The 19875-nt window shown below is 45.7% G+C and overlaps 1 protein-coding gene across 1 annotated transcript in view; it reads left to right on the top strand.

Annotated features, from left to right (window-relative positions):
• The window catches only part of POLR1A (RNA polymerase I subunit A), a 565818-nt gene that overhangs the window by 364406 nt on the left and 181537 nt on the right, over nt 1-19875 (top strand). The gene's annotated exons all lie outside the window — the stretch shown is intronic.

The following is a 19875-nucleotide window of genomic DNA, read 5'->3' as shown; positions in this document are numbered from 1 at the left end:
CCCAGGCGTCAAACTGGATCTAGAAGATTTTTCTTCAAGCATTACCCCGCGCGCCGCCAGTTGGTGTTGGCTGGTTCCACGTGCTGTCGTCCGCATCAGAAGTGACGTCTGCATCATCTATATAGGTGTCACCTTGGCACGCTACCGTCAGTTCTTTTCTTTCTGTGCCAGTCAAGCAGTGATCCATGGAGAGAGCTACCCTATGTCGTGTTTTGACAGGATTTTTTTTGTCAAACCTTTTTTGGTATGTAGGAGTCATGTCATTGAGGAAAACTGTTTTTAAATCTGTTTGGACACAACCAAGGAGGTTGTGGCTAGATATTGTCTCTATTAGATAAGGCGTTACCGAAGGTAAGTAACTTGTTTGTTAAGTTTGCATGAAATACATAAGAGAATAATTTGCATAGTGAGTGAATATTTTGAAAATCTGATATGGCTGCCTCCCTTATATACCACATTTGAACACCTGCTCCAAAGTATGATGACGCACCGAGATTTCCTGCTGACGTGGTGCACTTGTTTTGTGCAAAGGTCAAAAGAAATACTATTTGTTTTGTGTTTACTTTATTAGGGTCACATCATTGACTTCACAAGTCTAGGGGCTCACCAGTGCCCGCTGGTCTTGGGGCCCACCAGTGCCCGCTGGTCTTGGGGCCCACCAGTGCCCGTTGGTCTTGGGGCCCACCAGCGCCCGTTGGTCTTGGGGCCCACCAGTGCCCCCTGGTCTTGGGGCCCACCAGTGCCCCCTGGTCTTGGGGCCCACCAGTGCCCCCTGGTCTTGGGGCCCACCAGTGCCCGCTGGTCTTGCGGCCCTCCAGTGCTTGCTGGTCTTGGGTTCCGCCAGCTGGTATTGGGGCCCACCAGTGCCCGCTGGCCTTAGGGCCCACCAGTGCCTGCTGGTATTGGGCCCACCAGTGCCCCTTGGTCTGGGGCCCACCAGTGCCAGTTGGCCTTGACGCCAACCAGTGCCCGCTGGTCTTGGGGCCACCAGTGCCTGCTGGTCTCGGGGCCTACCAGTGCCCACTGATCTCTGGGCCCACCAGTGCCCGCTGGGCTCTGGGCCCACCAGCGGCCGCTGGTCTTGCGGCCCACCAGTGCCTGCATCTCACTCTGCCCACCCGTGGACATTCTCACAGTCAACCATTGCCAGCTTCTCACACTGTTATGTATCACCTGCCCGTCAGACTGCTCTGTATCTTCTGCTCCTCACACTGCTTATTTGTGGCAGCGCCTCAGAACGATCACCAGTGCACACAAATCACAAGGGCCACAATATGATCACAATGATTACACATCATTCATGCTGTTTCAATTAGCATCCGACTCCATTTTACCTACATTTGTGGTTAGTAAAATGACAGCACCCTTCATCCAAGCATGGCGGCCCCTTTTATTGTAAAGTAGGGGCTTGAGAAGCATTTTATTCGCAGCTGACTGTCACGCCTCAGAGTTAACGAGCGCCCTGATCGATGAGGCGAAAACATAACCCTCGCACTCTGCCCCACTCCCTCCTGTATGTCTTGTATACCCCCATACTGGATCCCTTATCCTGACCAGAAAAGCCAACACACATGTTTGTCTTGTGGTGGTCATTTGTTGGCCGCAGTTTATTAGGAATACAAGGAAACACCTATATACTTTGCATCATGCCATGTCATCACAAACTTCCTTGGTATTGTCTCTTGGCCCTTCTGGGTCGTTTTTCTTTGGTAGGTTGAATTTTTGCGCCCCATTTGCGCGGGAAGGGAGTAGCTTTCTGTCCCGGAGTTAGGCTGTCTCGCTACCTTGTCCGACTACTTTGTGCCCTGCCGTCCGGCGGGGGCTGAGCGGCGAGCGCCGTCTCCATTTCCTACCCCCCCCCCCCATTCGGTAGGCCAAGTTACCCAGCCGTGAGGCATCCCAGAGTGGGTGGTCCTACACACTTGTCCTTAGGCCAACTCACCCAGCCGTGCGGCATCTGAAGGTGAGTGGACCTATTCTGGCACACCGCCCTCCGGTGTGCTTCCGTACCAACCGATATCAGCGTAGTTCTTCGCCACGCCGTCAGGGAGGCTTCTGTCTCCCTGCGGCTCCCCTCCCCCATCTACGCCCTATGCTCTGTCACTTGCCACTTTCTGACCATATGGTGCCCAAAAAGGCTGCTCCAAACACACCTCTGCCTTTATTCGACAGGTGAACTTCCTCTATAGAATTCCGGGCGACCCCTGTGGATGAGCCCGTGCCTGCCCGTCGCCAGACCCTTGGTTCTGCAGAATTTTCCCCAATGCGAGGTTCAGTTTCGTACGGGACTTAGACTGCTTTTTGAGAATCCGCCCAGCACTATTTGTGCCTATCGATCAGCTCTGCCCAGACTGTTGCAGTGTTCCCGAGCACCCTTGCTGTATCCGTGAGGTTTTTCTATACTTCGTGTAGGGTAGTATTTTTTTTTTTGATCCTGGCTATATCCTTACCACTTAGGTGGGTGATCCACACATCCGGGTGCCATGCCGCGTCGGCCCGCAAGTCTTTGAGGGCTGCCAGCAGCTTGTTAGTAGTAGCCCAGGCCTATTCAGAAAGGCCATCAGGGGGGCCCTATGTGATGTGACTGCTGCCCTAATCTGTCACCGCCCTGCCCGGCCTCGGCGGGACTTCTGGGTTTTGCTACAGGACCCTGCCCTGTGCTGGCTTAGCCCGCCCTGTTCCCATCATTAGGCTGGGCGTCCATCGGTTTGTTGGATATAAGCAGCAATCTGTTGCCACTTGGGAGAAGCTCAAATCTAAAGGGAGTAATTTCAAATGCCATAGCACTTACTTACTGCATACGTCTCTGAAATACGTGGACCATGGACCCCTCTTTGAAGAAAGGTAGACCACGCACCCCTCTAAGCTTTACATGAAAAAGAGGCGTTTTAGGCCATAATCCTTCCTGTGCTGCTCACCAGAGTATCGATCAGTGGACTTCAAAGTTTCTCTTGCTTGCTAGACATACACCAGAACTCCCACTGGGGTGTGTATTATGCTTTCCCCTTTGTTATTTTTTTTTTTTTAATCCACAGCTTTTCCTAGTGACCTCACGTTTGTAAGTGGATACCATGAACAATTGGAAGTGCCTATTCTCCTCTGTGGCCAAAAGTGCCATCAACTGTGCACTTCCCTTAACCCCAACTACTCCGATTCCGCTGAGGGATCTCTATGTGTTAGCTGCCCGGCAACTCTAAGAGGGGATGTGTGACCCTTTGTATGTCTCTTTGGGGAAAACCCACTCTCCTCCTTCGCTTCTGCCTTGTCTACTCAATGGAAAAAAACGCCCCTAGTATCCAGTCACTGATCGGGTGACACCCAAGTTATTGGCCAACCTATTATATATGTATGGCTGTTATGACAATTGCCCAAAACGCTGGCACTACCCTTGCCCATTTGCTATCACGCCTTTAGACTGTGCACAAGTGTCCTGGTCATTGCTGCGTTCTCTCAGATTTCCCATCTTTCGCTTCTTCTTTATTGCCAATCTCGGTCTTGTTCTGGGCCAAAAAGACCCGTGCTTTCAATGGAAATATAGAAGTGCGGATACTTGATATTTAGTCCTTGTTTGCTGCTGGTAAGTGCTGGTACTCTCCCAATAAATGCATTGCGGCAGTGCTGTGAACTGCAGGTACGCTCCCTTTCAACTTAAAAAAGCGCAGGCACTTAGTACCGAACTGGACATACCCATTTAAAGTACTGCCCCAGACCCCATAAATGACACACGCTCAGCACTGTGCCCTCCACTGTGGTTCTAAGATGGTTATGGCGCTGCAAATTAGGCCTGTGGCTGGCTCCCCCATGAGACAGGTGGAGAAGATGGGCATTGCGACCACAGGGCTCTCAAACCTTCCGCCAGCGCCGCCAAGCCGGCCATGAGCCTGTACATCTGGGCCAGTGCACCGTCTAGTTGCCCCTCCCCCACAGCAGCGTTCTAAGGCGCTTCCTTAGGGGATCCCAGAGCCCCCATCCATTGTGCGGCACCGACAGGACTAATGGAAGGGTCAATGGGGATTGGAAAGCGTCATGCCCACCCCATAAGTTCCCGACTGCCTATAATCTGCAGCCGCGGGCTGATCAATGGGGTGAATGGTGGTTTGTCAGGGGAGGATCGACCAGTGGCGCGTGGACATCATCCCCTCATGACAGAACCCACCCTCTGCTCGGAGAGCCTCCCTCAGTTCCCTGGTCACGAAACTGGGGCATTACGGGGGTCGGGGGGTCTGTCTCCCCATGCTGTAACAGAGGCATGCCGTAGTGTGCACAAGAATAGAACTAAAAAATAGTGCATATAGTGCCACTCTGAGGCAGGCATTGGCATCAAAGAAATGTCATTATTTGTAAGTGCCACCCTGGGCAGCATTTCTCTCAAGCGGCCTTTTACACTGGGCGAAACATCATCACCCTGTACTTAACCATGTTTGTCCCTACTCAGGGTGCTAGATAAGTAGAAATGCATCACAAAAACGTAGTGTATGCAGTGACTCACGTTACCATTTTGCGAAATAACTTAGGAAAGAACAGTTCTGGTGACTTGTAGTGTTACACAATTTCTTAGAATGCTAAGTCGGTTGTGAGACAGACATCCGGTCACTCACCGCAACGAGTTGCTCCTTTAAAGAAATTCTCTGCAGGGCCGATATGGCTATATACATAGGGATGGCCGAACTACCCACATTTGTATGAGCCTCTATACTTTGAACCCCCTAGGTGCAAACTTCTTGACAGCCTGCCGGAGCTACCTGCTCTACCCAGCATAAGGCCTCACAGCACCTGGGTGTGCGCTCTACTTTAGCAAGGCGCGCAGTTCCATCAGAGGCCCGAGCACCGCCTTCGTTCTATCGGGGGTGCAACCGCGCTGCGACTTGAGTACACTATTTTGTCCAGTGTGATAAAACTCAGAGGCGCGGTATCTTCGTGATGCACACGCCAACTGCCGGTGCATAGCGAGACTTTGATTCCAACCTTCAGGCCTGAAATACCCGGAAACGTGGTGTTTTTCCAGTCGGGGATATATACAATACCGTCGGCACTCTTCAAGAGTTGTGAACTAGAATACCGTCCCCGTTCTTACCACTGTAATTTGCTGGCGTGTCAAAGTGCCTCGTGGGGCTGGGATAATGGTTCTGGAAAGTGTGTGTAGTTTCCCTGTGCCCACGATACTTGTAACGTTCTGTGATCCACCAACTGTGTCGGGCATCATGAAATGCGGTGTGGCGCATCCGAAATTATACTTTTTACCATCCTGTAATGCGCTCCAGAGGTGCGGATGGTATCGTGGTGCACTATGGGGAGCACTGTCTGCTTCCTACTTTGGTCTAAGACTGCTAAATGCCATGCTCCAGGGAGCGTCATGTGTCTACACCCCAACGTGCTTCTATTTTATTTTTTTCCTTGAACATTCGTTTCTGCCTGGCCTCTCGCCAGCTAGAGGGGTGTGCGTCCTGACTTGCAGGTAAGAAACCTGTCTGCTTCCTACTTGGTCTGAGACTGCTAAACGCCATGCTCCAGGGAGCGTCCAATAGCATAAAAACAAAAAAAACATGGATTTAAATTTTACCCCCACTAAGTTGTATGCCATCTTCCGTGTTGCCGAAGCACACCACTGGTGAACGGAGCCTGCCTCACTCCTCATGTGTCTACACCCCAACAGGCTTCGTTGTTCCCTGAACATTCGTTTCTGCCTGGCCTCTCGCCGCTGGAGAGATGTGCGTCCTGACTCGTAGGTAAGAGACCTCTCCGCTTAGCCTTGCGGCGACGTCATCATGCATTATGAACCCCATAAATATTCTCTAGCCCTTAAAACAGTCTGCTGCACGAACTAAGCCACGCTCGCTCCTGGAGCCTTGCGTATGCGCTAACCTTCCCATGCTTGCTGAGACCATTCCATTTGCATGTACACCTTTGGACACAGTAAAACGTGCTATCCAGTGTGGAACTTCTAGCGTTATTTCTAGCAATGCCGCCCCTCCCCTCTTGCCAGTTTATCTACGCACATTCATATATCGCAAACTTGACCCGTGGTAAAAAAAAAACATCACCGTTAGCCTTGCATTGCCCCTGTTATGCCATTGGAGGGGTGGGGGCGGGGGGGGGGCACTTAATGGAATCTGGCATTATGCTGCCATCGTGTGGCTATTTAGCGTATCCTTGCAGAAACTTTATCACCTTCGAAAGAACCCAAGGCCAAACCCGCAAAGCTAAAGCTATCGCACAGCCCTTGTTCTTCCTGGCGGGTAGGCTTTTTCGGGCAGGTAAGGTAATGGCTGGGGTCAGGAATGTCGCCGTGCAGCGGCGGGGAGGAGGCTAACTGTCTCCTAATACCCCGAGGCTTAGCCCGAGGTTTTCTACCCTCCCACTCTATGGCCACTCATTGCGCCCTGTAGAGATTCGGACCTGTTTCCCGCGTTACCGTCGGGAATAGCTGTTGTTCCCTCCCCCATCCTTGCACAGTCTGCCCCTCTTTGATGGGGGTGGGGGGTATCCCAGTTTTTGCGCCCTTGCTTACCTCGCCCTCCGCTGACCACGAAGCTTCGGAGGCATCCTCGCCTGCTCTGACCCTTGCGTGGTGCGAGACCTGCCCATTCAGATTCGTCCTGTATGCTGGCAGGGCAGCTTTACTCCAAACCGCCATCCATGGCGCCGCCGTTCCAGTTGCAGGCGCTGGACATGATTGTGCTCCTTTGGGGCGAACGGCCTGCCACTTCCTGCTAAAGTCTTTCGCCCTCGGCTGCTCGATGGTCGATTGTGGCCCGCATTCCGTTGCCACCTCCTTGGTCCTCTGACATACAGCCACCTCTGGCCTGGTCACGCTTACTCTTCCATGGCACCATCGTTCAGGCTGCAGGCGCCGGACATGCGTGTGCTCTTTTGGGGGCCTGGTCCTGCTTCCACGCCACTTGTGCTCCCAAGCTCACGGAGTTCCCCGCGCTGGGTTCTGGCGTCAGACTCTGCCTTCATCGGGGGGCAACGGGCTACCTAGTTGTGTTCTTTTCCCTGATGTAGCCCGGACAGGGCTTCGCCTCCTGTACTATTCACGGCCGGATCGTCCCAGGTACAAGATTGGGCTCCGCCGTTGTTGCTGCCCCCTCCGCTCCGTGAAGAAGGAGCTTGCCTCTGGGAGCAGTGGTTATATGCCTCCCGACTCGCCTTCGCCTCCACGGATGCCCCCATTCCATTGGAGGGGGGGTTGTATCACGCCCTGCCGCCCCATTGGCCGAGGGTGTCTGCACCACTCCGGCAGCTGCCATGGGAGCAAGGGGAGGGGGGCTTCTTTTGGCCTCTTTGTCCTTTTCGCGTCAAACGCCGCCCCCACTAGTTCGCCCGGAGGCGGGGGGGGGGGGGCTTGGGTTAGGGGGGGAGTTCTTGGGGTGTGATCCAGCGCTCTGATTTAAAAACTGTCTCATAAACGCTACCTATCACCTCAATACTCACCATTAATCATGAAACACATATAAAGGCCCATAATACCAATGAGACAATTTTGGAGCAACTGAATCTGGTGGTATGATTAATAAAACTATTCACATATTATTTACATTATTATATACAACTGCAGTTTATCTTTCTTTACCATGGTTTTAAACATTTATTATCTATTAATCAACCCACTAAGGCGATTGGATCAACTGATGGAAACTAGACCATGAATGAACAAGACCAGCTTGTCTCTTCAAATCTAATTTTATTAACTTTATTTTTCATAAAGAAAAAGCATTTACGTTTTAGAAACTTTATTTTATAAGCAAATAAGAAAGCAGCATTTTAATAAGGAAATTAATTTAAAAACTGACATTTTAAAGCACGCTCAGAAACATGAAATATTAGCAGAATAACAGTTTCCATTCCCTGAATCTATTTCCCTGTCTATTTCTTACTTCACCTAAAAAGGAAAAATCATTTAAAGTCTGGTGTCCTTACATGCGCTAAAGGTCCATCAGCATGTCACGTCATTCAGGAATCGGAAAGTAAGAGTTTTTTCCTTGCTCATAGTGTCAGACTTTATACCTTTCTCTCTAGCTAAACTTTCTACATTTTACATTCTTTTAAGCAAATCCGATCTTTTCATTGGCTGTGCTGTGTTAGTCCATGATAAAATTATTAGGTCATCTCCGACTCTTGACCAAGTCCAGGCTTCATATAAGCCCTATTGTCTTTCATTTCCACATCTTTCAGCTTCCTCAAGAAAGTTAATTTTTCCTCGAGTTTCGAACGTTTACTTCCTAGCCTTGGCAGACACATTAAGTTCCTGTCCTTGAGCCTTCTCTCCATGAGCACGTTCAACGCGACCAAAGAACTGCTTTTCAATTCACGATGACATTGCAATAAAAATCTTCACAGCTGCGCATGTGTAAAGACTTCACTCTGGACAAGCTTTTGCGTCTGCAACTCTGTCAGCCATGTTTTCTGAACCACCTTTAGGCCTCACTTTGGAAACTATTATTAAACAAACACAAAACATCAATTAACTAAGGAATTGAGACCCATTCTGTTACCCTCCCCCTTTACTAATTAATCCTGTTAATTATGTTACCTAGCGAAAGCATATACAGGCAGCATTATAATTACTTTTCCTTTTTGAACAGCACGAACTCCATGAGCTCTTCATCACAGAAAAAACATAACATAAGCACATAAAATAAGCACATGCCATTAATTTAACTGGCGCATTTCATACTGACAAAGACAATAGACAAGGTTAGTGTTGTAACTTGGAATGCCCTACAGTTAGTTTATTATTTTTTTCTTTGCGTTTGCAACATAAAGCACATTAGTTTATCTCGCGTGTATTGGTGAATGTATTCCCTAAACTAAGTTGATTAATAATTTCACCACAAGCTTATTAATTTAATTACTTGTTATGGGAGATTAACTTCACAAGTTTGAACAAAATCTTGTTCTTCACCTTGCTCCATCAGGTGGCACGGCGCTGGTTATGGCGCCGGCTCTCGAGCCCCCTTGGGGAGCAGCCTCTGCAATTTCCCTATCAAAAGCTCTTCCTTTCAGCTTGTGGGTACTTGGTTATACTAGCAGAAAGACGCAGTTTCCGCCCAGCCTTTGCCGGTCATGTCCTGCGGTTCAAGTGATCCGAGTCGGGCACGTATTGCATCCTGTTTCACGTTTATGCCAGGTGATCTCACTTCCTGTTTCTCGTGGCTGCTTATCTCACTTCCTGTTTCTCGTGGCCGCTTTCCTTGGTGCTTTATTCATGCTCTTATCTGGACTTCTGACAGAAACAGAGGCTTCTAACTCATCTGCTGTCCAGCTGCATGTACTCTGCACCGACTGCACAAAATAGAAACAGAAATATACGCATTACAGCTGCCTTGCACTTTCACCTTTTGAATATAGTTAAAAGATTGAAATGTGTCCCTGTTCGGGAATCTCATTGGCCATTTGATGAAAGCTAAATCCTCCTTGGGTCGTGTCACATGGAAGTGAACACAGCAAGGGCTAATTTGTCTGCTAGGTTTGGGCTGACTGGTGTCTCATTAGGTGAGGGGCTGGAGGTATTTTACCATCCTGGTGGTACATCCTAGTGACTGCTTGTCATTGGAACGTTATGTAGCTGTATTTATTGACATATTTGAGGTAAACAATAGAACATTACACAGTAACATACACAAGCAACATAAAAATCCATGAAAACATAATAGTGAAAAACAAAAGTATCAAAAGAGTACCTAACACACACACTACAACACAACACCTTACTGCAGTACATAATCACTGCAGCACAAAAACCAACATAACATGCCACCACCACAAAAAACGCCACCCATGACTACCTCCAGAAACCTGCTTTTAGCATACTTCAGTAAAAGTACTGCCTTCACTTGTGACCTGGGACATGAAATAGCACCTTTTAAAAACAAGCATTGCTAAAGTCACCAAGACTTACCTGTGGGAACTGTTGGCTTTGTCAATGTTTTTAGCCATCCTGTAGAGTATCTCTTATGCTGTGTAGCGTGGATAATCTAAAGGTGCTATGACCCTGCAATTGCATCATTTTGCATGCACACACACCACTCATACAAAATGACAAATACTTGACATTTAGCGCCAGTGGTGGGCCAGCAACACAAGAGGCTGGGGGTAAAGCAACATGAAGGGCCAGGTTGGGGTGGGTCACCATGGAGTGCCGGATGCAAGGAGAAAGCATCACAACTGGGGGTGGTAGGAAGTAGCATTAGTGTGACGGAAGCAAAATTGATGGTGATGGTAGGGAGGAGAAGCAACAGGTGAGACAGAAGTAGGACGCAGGTAGGGGGAAGCAACTTGGTGGATTGGGGTGGGTAGGAGAAGCAGCAGCAAGAGTAATTTTGGGTTGGTGGAGTAGATGGACGGGGAGAGCAAGCAACTCCGGAAGTATGGGGATAGGGAGAAGAAGCAACGGGTGAGTATGAAGGAGAGCACAGGTGAGGCTAAGTAATAAGGAGTGCAGCAGGGAGTTAGGAGCAGCAAGAGAGCAACGTGGATCAGACGGGGGAGAAGTACTCCTGTGAGAGATCAACTTGGATTTGAGAAGAAAAGACCTCTAGGAAGATGGAGTGCTTAAGAGAAAATAAAAAAGTAGCTCCCTAAAAGTAAGCATTGGAAGGATAAAAGTAAATTGGCAATGCTGTAGAGGGGGGGCAGACACCAGGTGGGCAAGGCAAGCCATTGAATAAGAGACCAGCAAATGCTAGTGACAGGAAAGCACACCTATGGTAGGCAATGGGCGGGTACCAAGGCCCTCTGTGTTCTTGCTTAACCTCACAATGTCAAACAACAAAAGGCAGCACATTTTTTGTCAAGTAGACATCCTGGCCTCTTTACTCTTATTGAGTGATGCAGAGCATACCGAACTAAGTAATGCCGCTGGTTAATCGAGTAGTTTTGGTAATGCATTGAAAATAACTCAATACTTTTAGGTTTTCCTGCTTAGATAAAATAACCCTTGGAGAACAGATGTCTGTGTAATGGATTCCTGAATATTTTAGGATACATCTCTGAACTTCATGCTACCAAACAGAGTTTCAAATGTTTGAGCCTCTCTCGAAGACATGCCCTTCCACCACTCCACCAACACACTATATGCATGGAAGGATCCATTGAATGTAAGACACTAAACTGAACATGCCTGCCTATGATGCCCTGAGTCGCAGCGAGACAAAAGTGGCCGCTGACTGATGTTATAGTCACAATAATTTATGTTGACACTTTAAATACAGTGGCCCCATGGGCTCAAGGATAGCTTGACTGTGCAGTAGATTATTGAATACAGGTTTTGATGATGCATTTTCCTTTCAAGGAAGTTCTAATGTGTGAGGTTCCTTTTTTAAAATAAAATATGCTCTTGCTGGTGTGCTCAAACTGTTCTTCTAGGGACACCTTGTGAGCTTTGACAGGGACACCATGGGTGCTTTGATTCCACTCACTCTAAAATTAAGCTCCACCCACTAAAGTTAATCTCCTGAGAAGCGCAAGTCCTGTCAAAGCCCAGAGATATCACAGAGCGCGTTATAAGAAATATTTCGACCTGCATTAGAAGAACCTGCACATTAATCCTTTGTAAAAAAGCAACCAGCACGAAGCTCCTACAAAAGAAAGAATGTTGAGAGCACTGGGGTCTAATGACCCATCTGATTCAATGTAATGTGTCACGTGCGTGGACATAAAATTCTCCACTCCCTGGAGCTGGTAGGGAGAGTTTTACCAGCTGCATGAAAAAGGAAGTCGGAAAAGGGATAATTAATGTGTGGACTGATTCAACACAGCAGCTCTAGGATGGGGAATCTCTCTCCTCCCTCCAACAAGTGGCCAGCAAAGAGTCAAGATGACAGGCTGCAGCACCAAACTGTCTGCTGCCTTTCAGCACCAGTAGGAGGAAGGGCCCCATGCTTACAATCCGCACCGGAACAAAAAGTTGGTAAGAGGAAGCATGCGAGAGTCTGAAACAAGCTCCATAGTTAATAGTCCCCCTGAAGTTCTCACAATAGCTGCACTTATTTATTTAAAACATTTTTATAGCACACTATCCCCTTACTGGTATCCTGGCGCTGAGGCCTTTACTGGGTCAGAAGCAGCTGCAACTGAATAAAAGCAAAATGCATACATAGGTTACTTGGAGAGCAGCCAAGATTTCAAGGCTTTTCTAAGGTGCAGTAAATCAACTGAAGTTCTGAGGAAGGCTGGTGGCTTATTCCACAGCGGGGCATCTCTGACCATAAAAGCCCACCCTCCCTGTCTTATCTTCCAAATTTTGGCAATGCAGATAAGATTAAGATAAGATTGTGGAGCGGAGATATCTCCCTGGGGTGTATCTTTTTCATCTGTTTTGTCGGGGCACTTGGCCCTTGTCCTGAAGTGTTTTGAAGGCTATACAGAGTGTTCACTGTTTCAGGGATAGCCAGTGAAGTTCCCTCATTGCATCAGATGCAGAAGATCTACTAGGTCTGCTCAGCTTGGACAGAGAGGAGCTTAGGGGATGGACGAAGGCCACCCTGTGCTTTGGTACCTGCTGGATGTGGCCACAGTCACAGGAAGTAAATGTACAACAGGTGGAAGGTCACAACCATGTGCTAGGTGTGAAGGGCCCGAATATGTGGCCGGTGGGGCGAGTGAGTAAACAACATGATCGAAAGTCTTGCTCAGCGCCCAGAGTCTGCCAATCATTGTGTCTGGTGGATGTGCAGTATAAACTTCAGTCAATGGGCAAAGTATGTTATGGCAAAACTTAGGGAATCCACTTTAAAAAAATTAAGGCGGCACTGTGGTTGTTTATTGAAAACGCAATATAATGTGTTTTGTAAAAGACATAAAAGGTCCTCTAAAACCTTAATTTAAAATGGAGGTATAGATAAAATCCAACATTGTATGGTTGTAGTGATGTATTTAGACATAACTCACCCAGTGCACTACTTATTACTCAGCAAATGCATCACAGATACATTACAAATCATACTATGAATGAAACACAGAAATATAAGAGTCTTACCCTATTAGGATATTGTGATGCTGGGTGTCATCTGCATGATATCAGCATAATATTGGCATTAGTGAAGTCAGCATAATATTGTCATTAGTGAAGTCACAAGTGAGTTGTGTTTTTCACATCAGCATTGCATTTGGTTTGTAAGTTATGAGTTGTTGTATGGCTGTATGGATTGTGCTCCTGTCCATAAATTGCGAATTTCCGTGGTTTTCAGTTTTGTTGCAACCATAACTGTATTTATGCTCTCAGGAGATTACATAAGTAACACCACTGATAACATCACATAATGTTATGTTATGTTATGTAACATCTCTTTTATAGCGCACGGCTACCCCGAGGGGTGTCCCGGCGCTTTGGCAAAGAGACCTGAGGCAGAAGAACACAACACAGCTACTCGCAGAGGTCAAGAAGACATAACACTTCATCATAGACGTTATTGATAAACTCAATGAAGCTGTTTTTGATTACTCTTTCTACATCAATGGACAGGGCTTTAAATGGGATGAAAAACGGGGGGGTCACTCTAAAGAGCGTGGCCAATGTAATTTAGGGCTTGGCTTAAAAACAAATAAGCTAAAAATATGTGCTTAGCATTGTGTGCCACCCGACTTGTATTTTGCTGTTTCTGTCATTGCATCCAAATGCATGATACAACAAGTAATATCATACCTACAAGAAGTCACGACTATTGACTTTGTCAATGGTTGTTAGTTGCATAAGATAAATAAGCAGCAACTATGGCTTGTATATAATATGGAAACAGTTTCCACTTAAAGCCCTGGTGACACCACAACAATGTTGCTGTTCCTGAGTTTCAAAAAGAGAAGGGAAATCCAGAGAGAAAATGGGTCTCTTTAACCCATTGACCGCGGCGCGAATTCCGCTGCGGTGCAGGTTATTTTAATTAGTGTACGGGGATTGGATGGCCCCCGGCCGCCCCCCCACTCACGCACACCGTCTCGTAGGACTGCCGGGGGCCGTCCTCAGCATGGAGCGGGTTAAAGGATTTCCCTTCCCCCTACTACGCTCACCTGGCATGACGTCATTCCGTAACTTCTCCACTAGTGAGAAGTGAGTAGTCTGAGCGAGCGCACATCGATGTGCCTGCTGTCACTGCAGTTCGGAATAGAACGACCGCCAGTGCCAGGGCACAAAACAGAGCCCGATAGTAACCCATTTCGAGGCCCCCTTTAAAAAACTGCTGGTGCTCACTGCTAATGAGACCCAGCCCGTTTAAAGCCCGTATAATGGAAATATATCTTTGTTTCTGTGTCTCCTTTGTAAGGATACCTTATAGTGTCACCTTGCAACTACAGTTAGTTTATATGAATATGCAATTAGAGTGAGTTTATGTACAGCAGCCATTCTTCTCTATATTCTGGGAAACAAAACGTTTTTGCTGACAGTACTCCTTTCTTCCAAATGAATTTAGAGTTTTAATGTAATCAAGGACGGTTTGTGTAAAATCCTAAACAGTGCTTGGAGAAAGTTATGGCTGCTAGCTCACCATAACTGTTAAATTATGCCTTTTTGGTTTTTAATTTTAAATAGAATATCCCATCAAATAGGATGTTGTAGTGTTTATTTTAATTCTTGTTATTTTGTGTTATTAATAAACACCCATTTTGTATTTCCTGGAAGTTATATAATTTGAAGGGTTGTTATGGTTCAGGTAAAACCTATAAAATCGCAGACATTCCGCAGTTAGATTTAACTGTGTAACCATAAGGCCTTCTCAATGCACCTCTATTAACGTCACACATGATTACATGTATGACCACGCAAATTATATGATCATTGACTTCATTTATGTAGTGACACATTTGCACCACATAGAGACAAAATGGTGCTCCATTTTGACTCACAAGTAAGACCTATTTCCTGCAGTCTTGCAAGGCAGTTGTAAGACTGCAGTACCATTGTCACCATCCAGATGTCCTCACAGAGGATGTATAGAGCCAGTGAAAGGCTGCAGCAGTTGCACTCACAGTTGCACACATTAAAGGCAGTTGTCTTGCTGCATTGCCGCTCACAGCATTTCCACGTTTTTACACTAAATAGAACTATGTGAAAAGTTAATTTTTGTTTGCTTTCAACCCATGTATACCAAATTAAGGTAGACTATTGAGCACATCCTCATGTTAGAAGGACATATTTCGAATATGACCCTGATGCCATTCTTTTCCTTGTGCTTGACAGTAGCTAATTGATAACAAAGTAAATTCTAAATTCTCTTCAGGGAACTTCAAAAATCATATCCCTACAAAACCTTATATACCACAATATTCCGATGACGGTGAACCCGACAAAGATGGGTGGGTGTCTTTCATCTTAAGCAGCCAGTGGAACTGCAGTAGCAGTAAAGCCTTGGACACCAAATAATTAACTCCGCTGCTTTCGCTCACAAACTGGAAATTTTACCAACTTGTTGAACGCACCCCAAAATAAACTTACATTTTAATTTAATGTAAAAAAATATACATTTAAAGCAGTTACATTTTTTTCTGTAGTTATAATTTGTACGAAATTGGGGCATTAGTTGAGGGGAGGGGTAAGTATCAACTTCAAGTAGTAACCATAATCCATGTCAGGGTGAACCACTAAAGTCACTAAATAAACCAAATCTCAACTCCCTGGTAGCTATGGCTCAGAGCAGACAGGCTTAATGTAGAGGCAAAGTATTGATGCAGTACTAAATAAGTAATGACGTCGTAATGCAAAACAATAAAAAATCTCAAAATAAACGTAGCAAATACAGCGACATCCAGTACACAAAATGAAAAATAATTTGATCAGGGGAACCATAGATATGAATTTTTTAGTAGAAACACAAAGTAGCCCAGGACCTAGGTGCAATTCGATGCCAATGGTGGTGGAGCATGGGTCCAAGTTCGACCTGGAAAAAAGGTTTTACTCTAGTCCTTTAAGTCCCAATTCATCACAGGGTACACTTCTAAAGCCCCCCTGGACATCAGGGGAGGCACTTAGAGAATCACTTACAAACAGGCAGAGTCCAGTCAAGGTCCATTTGCCACTGATCAGCTGGGCAGGTGCAGGAAAAGCCTCTTGTAGCTTGAGGTAGAGGTCAGTTTATGACCCTTTGAGTCCACTTATTTGTCCTGGGTACTAAAGAGAGCAAAGGACCAGTCCTCCAGGGCTGGTTCAGTCCTTTTGTGATCTTCCTCAGGTCCAGGAGTGTCTGGAGATGCCATATTTATTCTTAGCACAAACTAGTTGGTGGGAATGTCAAGAGGCCCACTGCGATAGGGGCCTGACTGGCTGGGGATACAGCAGAAGGGTGCAGGCCTGCGTGTTAGCAAATTCTGCTTGTGACAGGATAGACTTCTATGAAGGTAATCAACTACTTGGCCATTCTGTGGCACAAAATCACCTCCCCACAACCTATGCCTTGTCAGTGTCCTGGGAGCAAGTTCACACCTTACTCTCACCAAATACTAATTCCTGGCTGGCAGACACTGGAGAGCAAAATGCAGATTTAGCTTCCATGGACTTCAGGCTGGGAAAATGTAATGTATTAAATGTTACTTTTATGTAATATCTAGAAAGAATATGACCTCAATTTTATTGGATTTGTCATACCATTTTTTTTTGTTACTATAAGAATAGTTGCTTATTTTTATAGCTAGTCCCATTGCCAAGATACAGTGTTAGTATTTAATATTGCAACCCCGTACTTTCCTATGGAACAGCCAACCTGCTAGCTTTAGCCATTGTACGGACATTTGGAACATTTAACTTTGTAATGTCCTACTTTTAAATACGATGCACCCTGTCTTTATGAGCACAAAGGCCTACTTTTGGGGGGACATAATAATATTCAAAAGAAATGTTTTAGGCCTGTCACTAGGGTTTATTTTGACAGGTTGAATTGGCAGTTAAAAAACTGCTCTGTCAGGCTACAATGGTCTGGGGTCGGGTTAGTTTTTCAGAGCAATGGGTGGCACAATATGTGCTGCAGCCCACTGGTGGCATTTAACTTACAGGCCTAGGGTATACCTTATACATGTGCCACTCTGGCATATACTAATTTCAGCACGATTAATGGGGAGCTGGGGCACTTTAATATTGGTTAGTAAAGGTAACGTGTACAGAGTTCTATGGGCAACGGAAACTGTCAAGGAATAAAACTGGAATAATATCACACCAAAATTTGTATTTTCCAAATTTTTTTACCGTTTTGCGTAAAAGGCATGACTGCCAAAAATGCTCACAATAACCGTTTGCCTATTTATTGCTGATTAACAATGACTGTAATGCTAAAACTGTAAACATTAGACAATGTGTGGCATTTAAGGGATGGTATCAGCCCCCACAGTATGAAATCTATACTTTAATAGTTGAAATCATCAAAATGGAGGTGGAAACTTCAAAATACACTTATTAAATTGTTGACAATTAAGGGAAATCCTAGCAAACAGTAGTACATACCTCTATTCCTTCCAAGGCTGTCTCTATCTTGATACCTTTTGTTGCCAGTCCAAATTCTGTGTAGTTTGTTTTCACATGCAAGTGTTATAATTTTCTTACATTTGCAGCTTGCTGATTCACCAATAATTTCCCATAATCCTAGCCAAAAGAAAGCATTCTTTTTCACTCAATCGTCATGATCTTGAGGAAATGCTATTCTTCACCATTTAGGAGTAAAGTTGTCTAATTAAAAAAAAAGCATTTACAAATAATAAAGATCATATTTTAGATAAGACTTGCATAGACTATGAGTCGTCCGAGCTCATGTTGGTAGGCTGACTCCCTTCAGTCTACCACCAACACTGTAATCAATCCACTGTCTTCTAGGATAATAATTCATTTGACAAAGATTAACCATTCAGTGATGATTTACTGTTTTCCCATTATGATTGTTGTAGTTAATATTGTATGTCATTGGTGCCTTCTGAAGCAACTCTGAGGAGATACTTTCGTGCTAGAAAAGTAATTTGATGCAGTTTGCAATCAAGCCAGCATCTTAACTGGAGAACATAATTGACCCATTCAATTAAAACAAAGTTTTTTGTCACTGTACATGGGCGATGCGTGCGGTCTTTGATCGAATTGCTTCCCTCAATACTGTTTTCAGAGGAGACCGGAAATTACGGCAGTCAATGCTAAAGAGTATGCTGGCCCTTGCTGATGCCCTACTGTTTGTTCCCTGATGTCTTATCACTCCACATGTTGGTAATGGAGGAGACTTGCATGCAAGAGTGAAAAGACATTGCTCATCTGTTGTAGTAACCACTCTATTGTCATTCGTCATTTTTCTTTATTCTTTCTAACAGGTGAGTTTTCTTAAGGTATAAATCCTTATGGTAACCCTTTTTGTTAAAATGAAGCATGCTGATTAACAAATCAGATGAGCAAAATTTCCGGATTCTATTTCTAAGGTTATTAGAATGGAGGGGGCATGGAAGAGTTTATTCTCCATTCTTGTCTTAAAGAGTGATCTTTTGGGCCTGATGATATCTCATATGGATGTCAACCCAGAAGAAATAATCTCAAGGGTCTTTTTCTGATTTGTCACGTAGGGTTTTGATGGAGTCTGTTATCCAACCAATAATATAATTATGGTAGCATTAAGTATGAATTTTCATTTTTGGTTGGTAAGGTACACTTGATGAATACTGGCTGAACAAGTTGTAGATCTCAACTGGACCACAACTTTATGTTATCCCTAAGATTTTACATGAATTTGAATTTGAAAGTGATTTATATAGCACATGGCTACCCAGAGGCTTCCCCGCGCTGACTATAAGAGCTGTGATGAAAGACAAAAGGCCCCCTAATGGCTAGATGGAAAGAACCAGGTCTTCAACCTTTTCCTGAAAATTAGTTCGTTTTGCTGCCCTCTGAGGTCTAGTGGGAGAGCATTCCACAGTTTTGGCACCAAGTGGGAGAAGGATCTGCTTCAATTCTAGTGGTGCTGAGGAGCTGTGAGTGAGATGACCTTAGAGATCTCGAAGGGACATAGACCGAGATTAGGGATTTAAGTCTGGGTGGGCCTTTGTTATTTACTGCTCTGTGAGCTATGCAGAGGGCTTTAAATTTGACTGTTGACGCTACTGGCAGCCAGTGGAGTACTTTCAAGGATTCTCTCACTGGCGCTTGTCTATGGAGTTTGAGCAAGAGCCTGGCCGCCGCGTTCTGCACAGTCTGGAACCTCTTGATCACATACTTGGGGGAACCCAAGTAAAGAGAGTTCCCATAGTCGAGGCGGTAGACTATTAAAGACTGTATGACGGTTTTCCTAAGATGTTCCGGGATAAATTCTAGTATCTTTCTGAGCATCCTCAGAAGTCCAAAGCATATGCCCAACAATTTGTTTGCCTCTACGTTCATTGAGAGTGCATTGTTGAGCCACATACCTAAATCTTTAACTGCCAGTTTAGGAACTGGAGGGTCCCCCATGCAAGGAGGCCTGTGATTTAGGGGTCTCGGGATGGCCCTATTACCCAATATCAAGAATTCGTTTTTTTCACCGTTCAATTTTAGAAAGCTGTTTGAAATCCAGCTAGCCAGTTTGTTCAGGCAGGGGCCCAATGAGGAGATGGTCGTCCTGGGGCAGAGCGGCGATCAACTGGGTGTCGTCTGCATACGAAATGCCTAGGATGTCAAATTCCTGTAAAATGTTGGCAAGCTGCCGTACATATATATTAAATAAGGTCGGGCTCAGAGAGGAGCCCTGCGGCACTCCAGACTTTAAGGGTAGACTGTCAGAGAGGCAGTCCTGATCCATAACTTGGATCAATCGATCATCTAAAAAGGAGCATAGCCACTCCAAGGCTCTACCCTGGATACCTATTTCCTTCAGTCTGTTTTTTAGCAGTGTGTGGTTGACTTTGTCGAACGCCGCACTTAGGTAAAGCAGAATAATCGCTACTGACCCT

Source organism: Lissotriton vulgaris, chromosome 3_2 (genome assembly GCF_964263255.1).
Source record: "Lissotriton vulgaris chromosome 3_2, aLisVul1.2, whole genome shotgun sequence".
In the NCBI taxonomy this organism is placed as follows: domain Eukaryota; kingdom Metazoa; phylum Chordata; class Amphibia; order Caudata; family Salamandridae; genus Lissotriton; species Lissotriton vulgaris.
The sequence above is the reverse complement of the archived record's forward strand: the minus strand, read 5'-3'. Positions and strand labels throughout refer to the sequence as shown.